Here is a 13,377-nt window from a genome sequence, read left to right as displayed (position 1 = left end):
TCCTACACAGACAGACTCAAAAGACTCCAGCTATTCTCTGTCTCATATTGCCTACTTAGAGGCGATCTCTGCTTGACTTACAAAGCCATGTCTGACCCAGTTCTGTTACAAATGCTACATCTAATGAAATCCCAATCCCTCCGCACCAAACACTCCAGAGACCTCATCCTCATTATCCCAATCAACAGAACATGCTGGAGGGACAGGTTCCTCACCCAAAGACTGTCCATGCTCTGGAATAGACTTCCCATACATGTCAATTAGAGCCCCTCACTGTCCCACTTCAAGAGAAAACTTGATGAGTAGATGGGTAATAGAAAGATCACCCTGGGGATCACTGCAGTGACTCTACTTGATAGAGGCACTGGGAACTAACGTCAGGTGGCACAATGCCAGGGTACTTCTATGGGCTAGGCTTCTAAAGACTCCAGGGCCATTAGCCTAGTACACACCTATGAACCTATGAACCTATGTCTTGCCTTTAGGAGATCACAGACTTTGTTGTTGAGCCATGGCTTTAGGTTTGCTCTGATTGTGATACGTTTGATGTCATATACATCGTCAATACACTTAGTGATGTAAGCTATTACTGCTTCCATGTAATCATCTATGCTCACCTGCTCATCTGATGTAGACACCTATTTGAAAATGTCCCAGCATGTACTATCAAAGCAGTCTTGGAGACATTCCAAAGCCTCCTCATGCCAGACCCTGATCTGCTTAACTGTGGGCTTTTCTTTGATCAGAGCTGGTTTGTAGGCTGGTAGAACCATGACTGTCAGATGGTCAGAGCTTCCTAAGTTAGGTTGTTGTATTGCTCTGTAGGCACCTTTGATGCTGGAATATGCTTGTCCAGAATGCTTGCATCCCTTGTAGGAAAATCTACAAATTGAGAGTAGTGGGATAGCACCTCTCTCAGATCTGCTTGATTAAAATCACCAACAACCACATGTGCAAAGTCTTTCTTCTGCAGCTCACAGATAGAGTTATAAAGATTGCTCAGGGCCTCAGTGGTGTTTGCACTGGGTGGAATGTATACCACTGTTATGTATATTCCATTTAGCTCTCTAGGTACATAAAAGACAACAGAAAGTGAAAACTGCAGTGAGGCTGTGTCCCAAGACATGCCTGTGTCCTCTTCCTGGATCCCTGGATCAGGTACTGATAATATGAGCAGTTCAGTAACACCTTGTTTTTATTTCAGGTTTGGAGTTCATTTTTATTTCTATTCACAGTTCTTAACCTTCCATCTCCAAAATGTGGAAAGAAATCTCCCATAATGTAGATCAAATGGATAAAATATGGAACACTTATTAACAGCTTACTAACAACTTCAACTAAGAAGTACAGGATAGTTAAAACTTATCACTGACTACATATAAAATGCACTTTTGATGAGTTCATATGATTCAGTATTACCTATATTGGGTATTAGTTTAAAAAAATTGTAACACTGAAGGTGTGACAGTTTCTTTCAATATGAAACAGCAAGGAGCATGGACTTTTTTAACACTCAAAATGAGGAACATTCCTTGTAACGTTACACTTGTGATGTATGTTTCCACTTGATGGGTACAATATGATGATAAAATGTTGCTTTTCCATCAGTTATTCTAAACCCATTGTTAATGCACAGCCTCAGCATATGATAAAATCTATCAAATGCCAGTCTACCTGGCAGGTGAAGGGCCTATTACTACAGGCAATTGCAAAATTATATGTGCTGTAACTAAATAATACTTGACATGAGAAGTATCTAGAAACCTGCTGTCATGTACACTTCCTTTTGGTTGTGCACGCTTTTATTGTGCAATTATAAAGTTAGTCTGAAAACAGACTGCTGTTCCTAGCCTTTCTGTGAGGTAAAAGCATGCCTATCTTACGCACCATAGGTCAGTACAAAGCTAACTGCCCTTGGGAGCCATTTTAAGCCTAGCCAATTATCCCTTGTGAGACTCAAACCCTGCACCTTGTGTTTGCAAGGCAAACACCTTAACCATTAGGCCACCCTCCCAACCCCTAGGACAGCTAATTGATTTACATTTTTTTCTGGATCTTGAGGGCTATACTACTGGATATGAAAGATGTCATTAGAAGACTGTCTCAGTCATGCAGTATCACTTACCTAGTCTGAAGTATTGTTCTAATGGTAACAGTCACACTAATAAAACTTCATGTGTAAAATAGCAGTTGAAACAGAGAGAAAAAATGTACGTTCTGCACTGTGCTATCACAGCATGATAGCTCTGTTTAATGCCCACAAGCCATCTGCATTGAGTGAAAAACAGACAGAAACATAAAAATGTTTTATTGCCAGTTACCTCTTTAAATAATTCTTCTCACTCTGCTGAAACGCATTGCCCTTTAGAAATGGATATACGTCCCTTATTAGCAAACCAAATAGAGCAATAAATTTTCTGAGCTTTAAAATTCATTCAACTGTAATAATACACTCTTTGGTATGAAATGAATACTCTAAATTGTAAAAAAATATATATATCATTGTTTGACGGTTTATCAATTACAAAGAAACACCCTGGGGAAATTCTGTGGCTGGAGAGCATCTGAATTGCTTTTAGCATCTTAGACAGTATGAGAAAAATGGTTCTTTGATACCTAATAGAAAAAATGTCAGTGTTAGCTAGATCCTTGTAAAATCCATCAAAAATAACTACAGTCATTGCTATCTTAACAATATTATGCCTAACTCTTTAAATGCCTTATTCCTAACTTTTTACTGTTAGCTGTTTTAGTACAAAAGTTTTTACATACATACATACATACAAATGTTTCAAGCATGGACATTAAAGCCCTTCTAGCTTACCAATATACCAAAACCCTTGTTCCCATAATAAATGTCCAGGCTGTTCTTAAAAATATCTAAACCAGTACTTGCTTTAATGTCATTTGGTAGTCTATCCCATGCATCAGCTACTCTCTCAGAGAACCAATTAGTGCACTTCTCATTCCTATAGAATCTCCTACATAGGTTGTCTGATGATTCTCCAGTACTTTTTGTTAACCCCAAACATTTCCAGAGGTAGTTGCCCTTAAATGCCCTATATACCTGCATAAGATCTCCTCTTAAATATCTATAAGAGATGCTGTACAAGTTCAGATATTTTAGTCTTTCATAATAACTTAGATTTTCACATCCATGGATGCCCTTGGTGTATTTCCACTGTACTCTTTCCAGTTTATTCATGCTTGTTTTCCTATAGCGTTTCCATATTGTTATTCCATACTCAAGTTAGGGTCTAATGTAACTAACAAACAATGACTTCATTATGTTTGATTTCCTAGACTTTATAAATCTTTTTATACAACCTATAGTTCTATAACTATCATTAGCAAATTGGTTGACATGATTAGAAAAACACATAGCTGAATCTACCCATATACCCAGGTCCTTAAATGAGTCTACAGTTTCAATCACTGTGTGCTGTATTAAATATTCACCTTTCAATGTATGTCTCCCGAATCTCACATGCTTAGTGTTTCATGTATTTATCAACATATTATTCTCCTGTGCCCAAATGGTCAATTTAATCAAATTATTTTGCAGACATGCCTTATCTGTAACACTTGTAATCAGTTTACCCAATTTCAGGTTGTCAGCATATAGACTGCAGAACACCTCAGATAAAAAAGTAAGGTCTGAAAAATACAATCTAAGTAAGTAAAGGCCAAGGACAGAGCCCTGTGGGACACCTTGACTGTAACCAAGGATTTCACCTGTCCAGTTGCTGTATGTTACTTCCCATTCCTATTTGTAAGCCATGCAGCTATCCATCTTATCAACAGTACATCAATACCTAGTTGTACTAATTTATTGATCAGTGTTTTGTGTATGACCCTGTCAACTGCTGAAGTTAAATCGATATAAATCACATCACAGCGTAATTTTTCATTCATAGCTGTTATTATATTGTTATAGAACATCATGTTACAGTTGGTAATAGATCTATTTTCAACGGGTCTATATCACAACGTCAAACTTACAAAAGTAATATCGAACCCAAAAGTCCGAAAACCAACAAAACCGAAAACACAGAACAGCAATTTTTTTTCCCCAGGGAAATAAATCGCTGTTCCGTGACAAAAAAAAATTAACCTTAAACTTAAACTAAACTGGGGGGCTTCATCCCCCCACACACCCCCCTACTTAAATATACCAACTCCGAGATCGCACCACAGTGGAAGAAATAACAAAGCCCTGAAAACAGCCCACCGATTTTTTTTCCCTGGGAAAAAAGTCTATGTGCCATGGCTTCGCTATTTTCAACTTTCAGACTTTAGGGTTCGATATTACAACGTTCAAACTTGTTTTAGTTTGACATTGTAATATAGACCCATTTTCAACATATGCATGCTGATATATGGTTTCAAGTCCCAACCTATCCAGTTCTGACAATAACTTATCTAATATTACCTTCTCCATTATTTTTCCACAACATGAAAGTAGACTTAAGGGTCTGTATGATTCTGGGTTTGTCCTACTCCCCTTTCCCTTAAAGACGGGTTTAATAAATGAATGTCTCCAGGCTTGAGGAATCTCCCCATATTTATATGACCTAGTGAATAATAGATATAATGGTACTGTAAGCTCTTGCTGAAGTGTTCTCAGGTCATTGTTACTTATTCTGTCTCCTCCCTGCGCTTTGTTTGGATCCAGTTTGTACAGTTCTTTTTCAATATAATCTAATTTGATTCCAGTGTCTGGGGTTACCTGGATGTCATTAGAACAACTTACCACCCCTTTTGTGGAGCCAAACTGTTTTACAAAAGATTTTGTAAATATATCTATCTGTTGTGTCTGAGAATAAATTTTAGAATCTGCACACAGTTTATCAACTTGTGTATCTTTACTCCTTCCACATTTTATGTATCTTTAAAAAGGTTTCCTATTATGCTCAATATCTTTATATAAATTTTCTTCAAATTTTTCTTAATCTTGTCTAACACTATGCTTAATCTGTTTGTCCAGCTTGTTTATTTCAGTTTTCTAAGTTGTAGTACGACCTGTCTTCTATTTCTTATATTTTTTGTCTCTCACTTTAATCAGGTATCTTGTTCTTATGGAAATATATCCCCCTGATGTTGTGTGCCTAGATCCTGACATTAAACATTTTTTTTACTTTTTGCACTCAATTTGTCTTTCAGAACTTTACACATTCCATCTGCAGTTTTTCCACTGAACACCTCACTCCAGTTAGTTTTATATAGTAACTGTTTTGCTTCCCTATAATCTGTAATTAATCTTCTGTGCATTGGCTTTGATTTCAGTTTGGCAGAATTATCTAGCAACAAATTAACCTTAATAACCCCATGATCACTGCACATCAATGGTGGTAAAACTTGACTTGGTTACAGTAATTTCTTTGGGAACACAAACAATATCTAGTATATTCCGTCCCCTGGTATTTATTTTACAATCTGAAGCAATTGTTGTTCCTGAATATATGTTGTGAATAATTTCCTTACTAATGCTGTTGAATCAATGTTATTTCAGTCTGTTTCTGGTAAATTTAAGTCCCCAGCTAATATTATTCTTCCCTCCTGTGTTTCATGTAAGAAATGTATGAATTCCTGTAGGTCATCTGCACTTGACTTTGGTGGTCTGTACACTCCAACAATTGTTATATGTTCCAGGATTGTGTTTATTGTCACAGTTACACAGTCTGTAGTATTGGTGTTATCACCGAACATGTAATAATCACAAGTCTCATAGCTACCTTTAATCCCTATCATAACACCTGCACCTGATTTTTGTTAGAATGTCTGTTACAGTAAAATCATTTATACCCTGACAGAACTGGTTTCCAGTCATTGTTCTTTAACCATGTTTCACAAACAATAACAACATCAATCTTGTGGGAACGTAGCAAATTTTCTAACAAAAAAAAATATTATTAATGCTTCTAGCATTAACAACCATCAGAGATGCATCAAATGTTGCTATCTGTGAACTGTTACATTTTTTCCTGTCTTCGAGGTTTTTGACTGACTGCTTGAGTTATGTAGTATCAAAGCATGAATAGTCAGTAGAAAGGTGGTTCTGCATGGGTGCTCACCATAGTGAAATTTGTAATGTTCTCATCAAAGGGCAACACAGTGTGTATGTGTGTGTGTGTGTGTGTGTGTGTGTGTGTGTGTGTGTGTGTGTGTGTGTGTGTGTGTGTGTGTGTGTGTGTGTGTGTGTGTGTGTGTGTGTGTGTGTGTGTGTGTGCGTGCACATGTGTGAATGTGTGTGTGTTTATATCTGTGAATCGAAAGGCCCACTGTGTGTAAGTGCCCATTTTCAGGGTTGAGCTGGAACTGTTGTTTAATTGATTCAGTTGCAGCCACTTACTGTACAAGGGGATACAAAGGAAATCAAACCACATGCACACATGCACACAGCTGCATCTGTCCATTAGTAGTACAGGGGGCAGTCTTGGATACATTTTCTGTTTCCCATCCAAAGATCCAAGTTGTGCTTGAATATGGAGAGTGATGGACTTTGTTTTATTGGGATGTGGAATCTGTTCCAGAGCAGAGGTATCCTCTGCAAGATATACCCTATCCTTTGTTGCAGAAAAGAGAAGTGTGTCTCCTCTAGTAAGTATTTTTATGCCATTTGACTTGCTGTTTGTGCAGTAAATCCATCAGTAATGGGATGGGGTTTTCCTGGCGTCATCTCGGTCCTCAGTGGCCGACAGGTCTTAGTCTAGCCACGGCCGTGGTTGTTTCTTAAAAGGGCCAGTCGTCAGACAGCCGGGGTATAAAAGAACCAGCCGCTTGCCATTTTCTTCAGAGCCGCAAGCAGTGCGGATTGTTGCAGCAGAATGCCAGCGCAGCCTTTTATATTTTGTATCCGGAAATCAAGTCTTTTTCAAACCGGTCTACTTGAAACTTCTCTTTTCTGAAACTTGTAGCAGACAAACAAGATAATTGTATTTATTAATAATTGTTCATGTGGGAAGCAACTCATTTTCATTTGGATTTTCGCTCTGCATGCATGTTTCAGACCACGACGCCTCGCCTGTCATCGCACAGATGCTTGACACTTCATTAGGCAAGATGCTGCGCGCTATCGCGAATTCAACACCATTTTGGCATTGCGTGTAAAAAGTAAAAGGATTATCCGAGTTAATACGAGGCAAAGAGTTTAAAAAAGACGCAAAAGGAAAGGAACCGATACGAGGTTAGGTCCGGCTCTGACACCACATAAAAAGCCGACTACAGGTGGTCCTGTTGCACTCAGGGCGACCTCCCCTAATCCCGGTGTCTACTGTACATTGGTTTGCAGGTCTTGACCCCCACACCGACAGGTGATGGCAAGCCACACCCGACTACGATTGACAAGACTCTTGGTGGTGGAAACTCCTCTTCAACAGGTTTTTTAACCCCCAGTTTTTGATTTTGTAACATTTAGTTTCAGTCCAATTTTTTTATTTGAGTTTATTTTTTTGTCACAAACTCATTCAGTCGTAGGTGCATTCCAGTGTCTGCTGCTAGTTGCTAGTCGAGTCAGCTGCATGTTCAGTCCCCTATGTATAGGATGTTCATAGGTTCATAGGGTTCACCGTAGGCTTTCTGCGATGCAGCTGAAATGTGTTGGCTTTATCTGAAATGTGTAGACCCCTTTGTGCCTGTCCTGCAGCCTCTGTCCAGCTGGCCCCATGGAGATCCTTCTGGTCCTTCATCCATCCATCTGTTCCAGGTTTCTCTCTAGGGGGAGAGGGTTGAAGAAGCCACCTAATGCCAGATTGATTGTTTCAAAGCATGGGAAGTCTCTGGGACAGGAATCTATCCCTCCAGCATGTCTCTACTTTATTTTTGTGGTGGAGGGTTTAGATCCTAGAGCATGTGGCTCGAGGGGATGGTTTTTCTTTAGGTGGAGCATGTCCATCATTATGTTCAGGCTGGTGAGCTTATAATACCTGGGTGGGTGTTATGGGCCAAGGCGGTCTAGGAGGTCTAGGGTAGTGTGTGGTGACCACCTTTCTCAGCCTTGGTTGCCTCTTGTGTCTCAAAGTCGGAAGGACCAAGTTTAGTAGACATGATCTGCCCTTAACAAAGCTGAAGGGTAGGGTCAGTGTCCTGGAGGTTTCAATGTCTCTGTTAATGGTTCCATGATGGGTGGCCTCTCTATGCTTTGCAAGGCCAAGCTAGTCAGGCTATAGGATGATAGTTCCTGGGGTCTGTTGTGGCTCCTTTCTGTACTAGTTTCTCTTTCTATTGTATAGCTTGTTTATGGCAGGGGTCCACCAGTCCACCAGACTCTTTTTTTTTTTTTTGTTTGGGATAGCACGGTCCATGCATTCTAGCTGCCCGTCAGAGTGCATTAGTAAAGGACTGCTTTATAGAACAACAACACATTTTTTGGAAGGTTTAATAGTCAATATATTATGTTCAAATAAAATTTCAAGTTTTTACCCATCTTGTACACAAATTTTGGTTCTTTCTCCAAATTCTGTATTAAATCACTAAACCTTCCGAAAAAGGCACCATAAAATGTGGTTGTTGCTCTCAATGTAAATATATTTTGGTTGAAAAGTGTGTATTTTTACCAAATATGATCAAACTTGTATTTTTAGACAAGGAAATTGTGCAACAAAGGACTAGTGTATTTGGCTGTGTGTGATTTTTGCAAATACTTCTATGTGGGCAAAACTGAGAGACAGCTGAGAAAACGCATTTATGAACATGTGTATGCTATTTGTCAACAGAATGAAAAGAATGCCTTGGATAGACACTCGGCTACATGTGATGGTTTCAGCAAATTTAGATTTGGCATACTTGAAGTGGTACAGAAATCTGTAAGAGGTGGGTGGTGGGAACTTAATAGTGATTTATGTGAGTTGAAAAGGCAATTATTATTAAATTAAATTTTTGAACCTGGTTTTAATGAAACCCTATCTATATTACCTGTTTTTAAACTTAGACCTCAGATTAGATAATTTTTTATACAAGAAAACATATTTTTCATATATATATGTAAACATATTTTTTTAATTTATTGTGTCCCTGTTCTTTTAAGAAGTGAAGTGATTATTTATTTAAATAATTAATTACAGTATATATTCAGTGATTTTATGTAGTTAATTTATTCTGATGAAGCCTTGGAATTATCCAAGATGAAAGCGCTTAATAAACTTTTCTGTTGGTTATGACAGTGTGAATTTTATCCAACTATCCCTCCAGTAATTGGATTTACTTGGTTGTTGGCTTCAGTCACAGTTCATCTTGATTTTTTGCAAGATTTGTGTGGTTCAGGGTGGAGTTATTCGCCTACTGCTGTAAGTGTTTCTTCAAGAACTTGAGTGCATGTGTGATCTGATCGGGCACCAGACAAGCAACTAACTGTCACCCTGTCTTTGCTCAGTCTGGTAAGAGGTACATCTCTATGCTTTGTAATGGAGTCACCCATAACTAGAATGTTTGGTTAGTTTGAGGCCTGCCATACGGGCTCAGCATCTGTGACTTTGGGACTCCTTGTGCTGTGTGAGGAGGTAGGCTTAATATGCTGTGCGCTTTGTGCCTGTGTTGTGTTTTGGTGCTCTTTGAAGTTTAATTAATGTTTAGAACCTCAGCATATGATGGATTATGTGTATTGTGATGGCCTTGGTGAGGTGTGGTGCACTGTTGACAGTTTTGGTGTCAGGGTTTACTGTGTGTGAGATTTTTGCCTCCAAGGGTATTATGTATGTACATCTCTCACACCGTGTTATGCTGTTTAAGTAATAGATGATCATTAGACAGCATGTGACAATTCTTATACTGTCTGAAGGTACCCATCTCAATTAGGCCGGCTAGAAAAATTGTGGAGAAGTGATGGTCCATGATACCAAAAGGGATGGCTCGGGGGCTGGGGTAAATAGAACTGCTTGGGGTTTGGTTTCAGAATGTTTGGGTGGACTTGCTACTGAGTCTTTAAAGTTCACTGCAAAACAAATAGCCTGTAAACTACCTTCTGCCACCCTCACGAGCCAGTAAGCTAATTATAGTAAAAAAAAACTCACTAGTTTAATCCTAAAATCAGTACAGCAGTGTCAGTACACTCAATATTAAACAATTTTATCAAAGGTATTTTTAGGTTGTGGGTAGTTTAATGGGGGAGATGTTGCAAAATAATATTTATGTGCTTATTGTCAACAGCCAATAAATTAGGTGAGGGAGAGAATTATGTTGTCAAATTATCATAAAGGGAGGGCAACAACAGATACAGTGGGTTTAAGAACACAACTACAACCAAGAAAAGTGGGAGGGAAAAACAATTAGATCCCTAGCTCTGAGATGACTGGCCTGGAACTGCCTAAATACGAAGACTGGTCTTGCACTAGCCTGACATACACTGAGTACACAAGAATGAAACCAGGGCTTAATAACAACAGTTAGGCCACTTACAACAGCAAGAATGCATTGCAACTATGTACTAGAATTACTAATATAGGCTGAAAAACCTTAGCTGAAGCAGATACAATCTCTTAAAATGAATTTAAAATCAGATCTGGAGCTATTACAATGCAGCAGTAACTTAAAAGATCACAGCAAACAGCAGCTTTGGATTTCTTAGTCCCCCTTAGCTCTGAGCTGAGTGGTCTAGACGTGCCTTAATGCAAAGACAAGTCCTGAACTAGGCTGACACACTCAGTACGAAAGAATGAACTAGGGTTTAATATCAGCTGTTACACCTTCAACCAAAATGCAGTGCAGCTACGTACTGCAATTACTAATATAGGCTAACAGACCATAATGAAAATTGATCCAGACTGTTAAAATGAATGTAAAATCAGATTAAGAAATGAAAACACTTATCTGTCTTTCTCTACGTAATGGAGCTACTAGCTGTAATGAGGTATCCTACCAGTGGAGGCTGACTGTGTCAGATGTAGACGCAGGACTGCTTTACTTATGACAATATACCAACATATATATTACACAGGCCATCTCTTCACCATAAGTAGGGACGTGTGTATAGGAACAGGTTGCACTACCATAGGCTACTATGTTACCAGTACACTTTATATACAATATACACAAGCAGATTCATATTCATATGATTAACCTATTGTAAAGTGAATTCATGTCCATGGTGCACATCTTTAGGGAGGATACAGAAATACAGCTTACCACACACCTGCCTGAATTCATGTCCGTGGTGCACATCTTAAGAGAGGATACAGAAATACAGCTTACCACACACCTGCCTGAATTCATGTCCATGGTGCACATCTTTAGGGAGGATACAGAAATAGAGCATACCTGCCTGAATTCATGTCCATGGTGCACATCTTTAGGGAGGATACAGAAATACAGCTTACCACACACCTGCCTGAATTCATGTCCATGGTGCACATCTTTAGGGAGGATAGAGAAATACAGCTTACCACACACCTGCCTGAGTTTCACACACTTGCCTGAGTTTATGTCCATGGTGCACATCTTTAGGGAGGATACAGAAATACAGCTTACCACACACCTGCCTGAATTCATGTCCATGGTGCACATCTTTAGGGAGGATACAGAAATACAGCTTACCACACACCTGCCTGAATTCATGTCCATGGTGCACATCTTTAGGGAGGATACAGAAATACAGCTACCATACCTGCCCTGAATTCATACACCGCACACCTGCCTGAATTCATGTCCATGGTGCACATCTTTAGGGAGGATACAGAAATACAGCTTACCACACACCTGCCTGAATTCATGTCTGTAGTGCATATCTTTAGAGAGGATACAGAAACCACAGACCTACAGAGTTCTGTGTAACTTCTCACAGCTGCCTAAGAGTCTGGAAAATGCTACTGTCACCTAGATACCCAATACAGTGTCTTAAATCATTGTAAATTAACATACAAAATATCATCACACCTGTATAACAATATGATTACACACCTGTGTACATGATGCAAAGGCAAATTACATGACAAATCACGTCATGGCTTGATTCACAGGGTACCATGTTGTTCCTCATAAAAGTGACACCAATTTCAGAGGTGCTTCAGAAGAGTATGACACCTTCAGCTGATGCCCAGTGGATGACATTTGAGTGGTGCATGAAGAAAAACAATATTATGTTCTATCTTCTTCATGGCCATTTCAGACAGTGACTACTTGGTCCTGTGTTGGTGTCATTAAGAGAATGAATGCCTGGTATAACCTTTCTGAGGTGATTACCTCAGCCATGGGCATTACCAGGACAGGGAAACAGTGCAGGCTACAATATAATGGTCTGCAGCCCATGAACCTTGATAATGTCCATGCATGATCAGTGGACGTAAGGTACCGTCACTTGAAGTGCTGTAGCAATGGAATAGCATTATACACTTTTTTCCAGTGCTACTTTGCTACAATAACTATGGATTTCTGCAGAAACCTGTCATGGGGTGGGGGTTCCCATTACGTGATTGAAAGTATAAAAGTTCGAACACCACAAGATCGAACTTGTATGTTTGACGTTTTATAATTTCGAACACACACACAAAAAAAAAACAACGGACAGAAAGTAACTGTAGATAATATTTAAAGAGCGGGGGTATTCAGGGGTGCTTGCCCCCCAGCTTACAACAGTTATTAAGCTGAGTTTGTTTTTGTTGTTGTTTTTTTTTTTAATTTGAATTTCTGAAACTTCGAACACTTGTGTTTGATGTTTTTAGGTTTAAAGTTTCAGCAATTCGATAATGTAATAGGAACCCGTCATGGGGTGGGGTTATACTGCACAATCTCATGGTGCCTGCATTTTACCTGATATGCCCCTAAGTGTAACTGGGCAATTTTCTGAGTAAATATGTTAATGTATACACAGATGACACACACACTTGCCTGCTGCCTGTCACACAGCTAATGAGACATATCTATTAGACTGTACCTTCTATCTATTTCTATTAGACTGTATTGTGTACCTGTTTCTATTAGACTGTACCTTGTACCTGTTGTTCTGCCATCTTACCTTATACTTGCACAGGTCTTTGATAAGCCCCTTCTCTGCCAACACAAGTAGAATATCAGAATAACTGAGCTACCTATTACAGACAGATGGAGAAGCTAGAGACCGTCTATGGTTAGTTCTACTCACAAGGGTTGACATGCTTTTATACCTTTTCAGTCCAGTGTCAGAACAGAGTCACATACAACACTGTTCCTACCATGTCTCCATACTGCAGGTTCAAATGCCGATTTGCTCAGCAGATCTCTTAACCACAGCCTGCCCCTGCTTAGATTAGTGCTGTGGAGCATGACAGGGGTACCTCATTGGAAGGAGTCATGGCCCCAATGTGGCAGGCAGCTCAGTGCCACTGCATGATGTGGCCCAGCCACAGCTGGAGCCAGTGGTGGGGGCTGCACTGGCGAGTACAGTGGGAAGGTTTATGGCCAGGATGGAAA

The 13,377-nt window shown here is 39.4% G+C and overlaps 1 long non-coding RNA gene across 1 annotated transcript in view; it reads right to left on the bottom strand.

Annotated features, from left to right (window-relative positions):
• Nucleotides 1-2,291: 2,291 nt before the first annotated feature.
• LOC122788903 overlaps nucleotides 2,292-13,377 on the bottom strand; it is a 583,164-nt gene continuing 572,078 nt past the window's right edge. The window contains exon 4 of the long non-coding RNA XR_006362754.1: nucleotides 2,292-2,616. This is a non-coding gene — a long non-coding RNA (uncharacterized LOC122788903). The remainder of the gene's footprint in view (nucleotides 2,617-13,377) is intronic.

Source organism: Protopterus annectens, chromosome 14.part0, assembly GCF_019279795.1.
Source record: "Protopterus annectens isolate FY-2018-M chromosome 14.part0, PAN1.0, whole genome shotgun sequence".
In the NCBI taxonomy this organism is placed as follows: Eukaryota; Metazoa; Chordata; order Ceratodontiformes; family Protopteridae; genus Protopterus; species Protopterus annectens.
The sequence above is the reverse complement of the archived record's forward strand: the minus strand, read 5'-3'. Positions and strand labels throughout refer to the sequence as shown.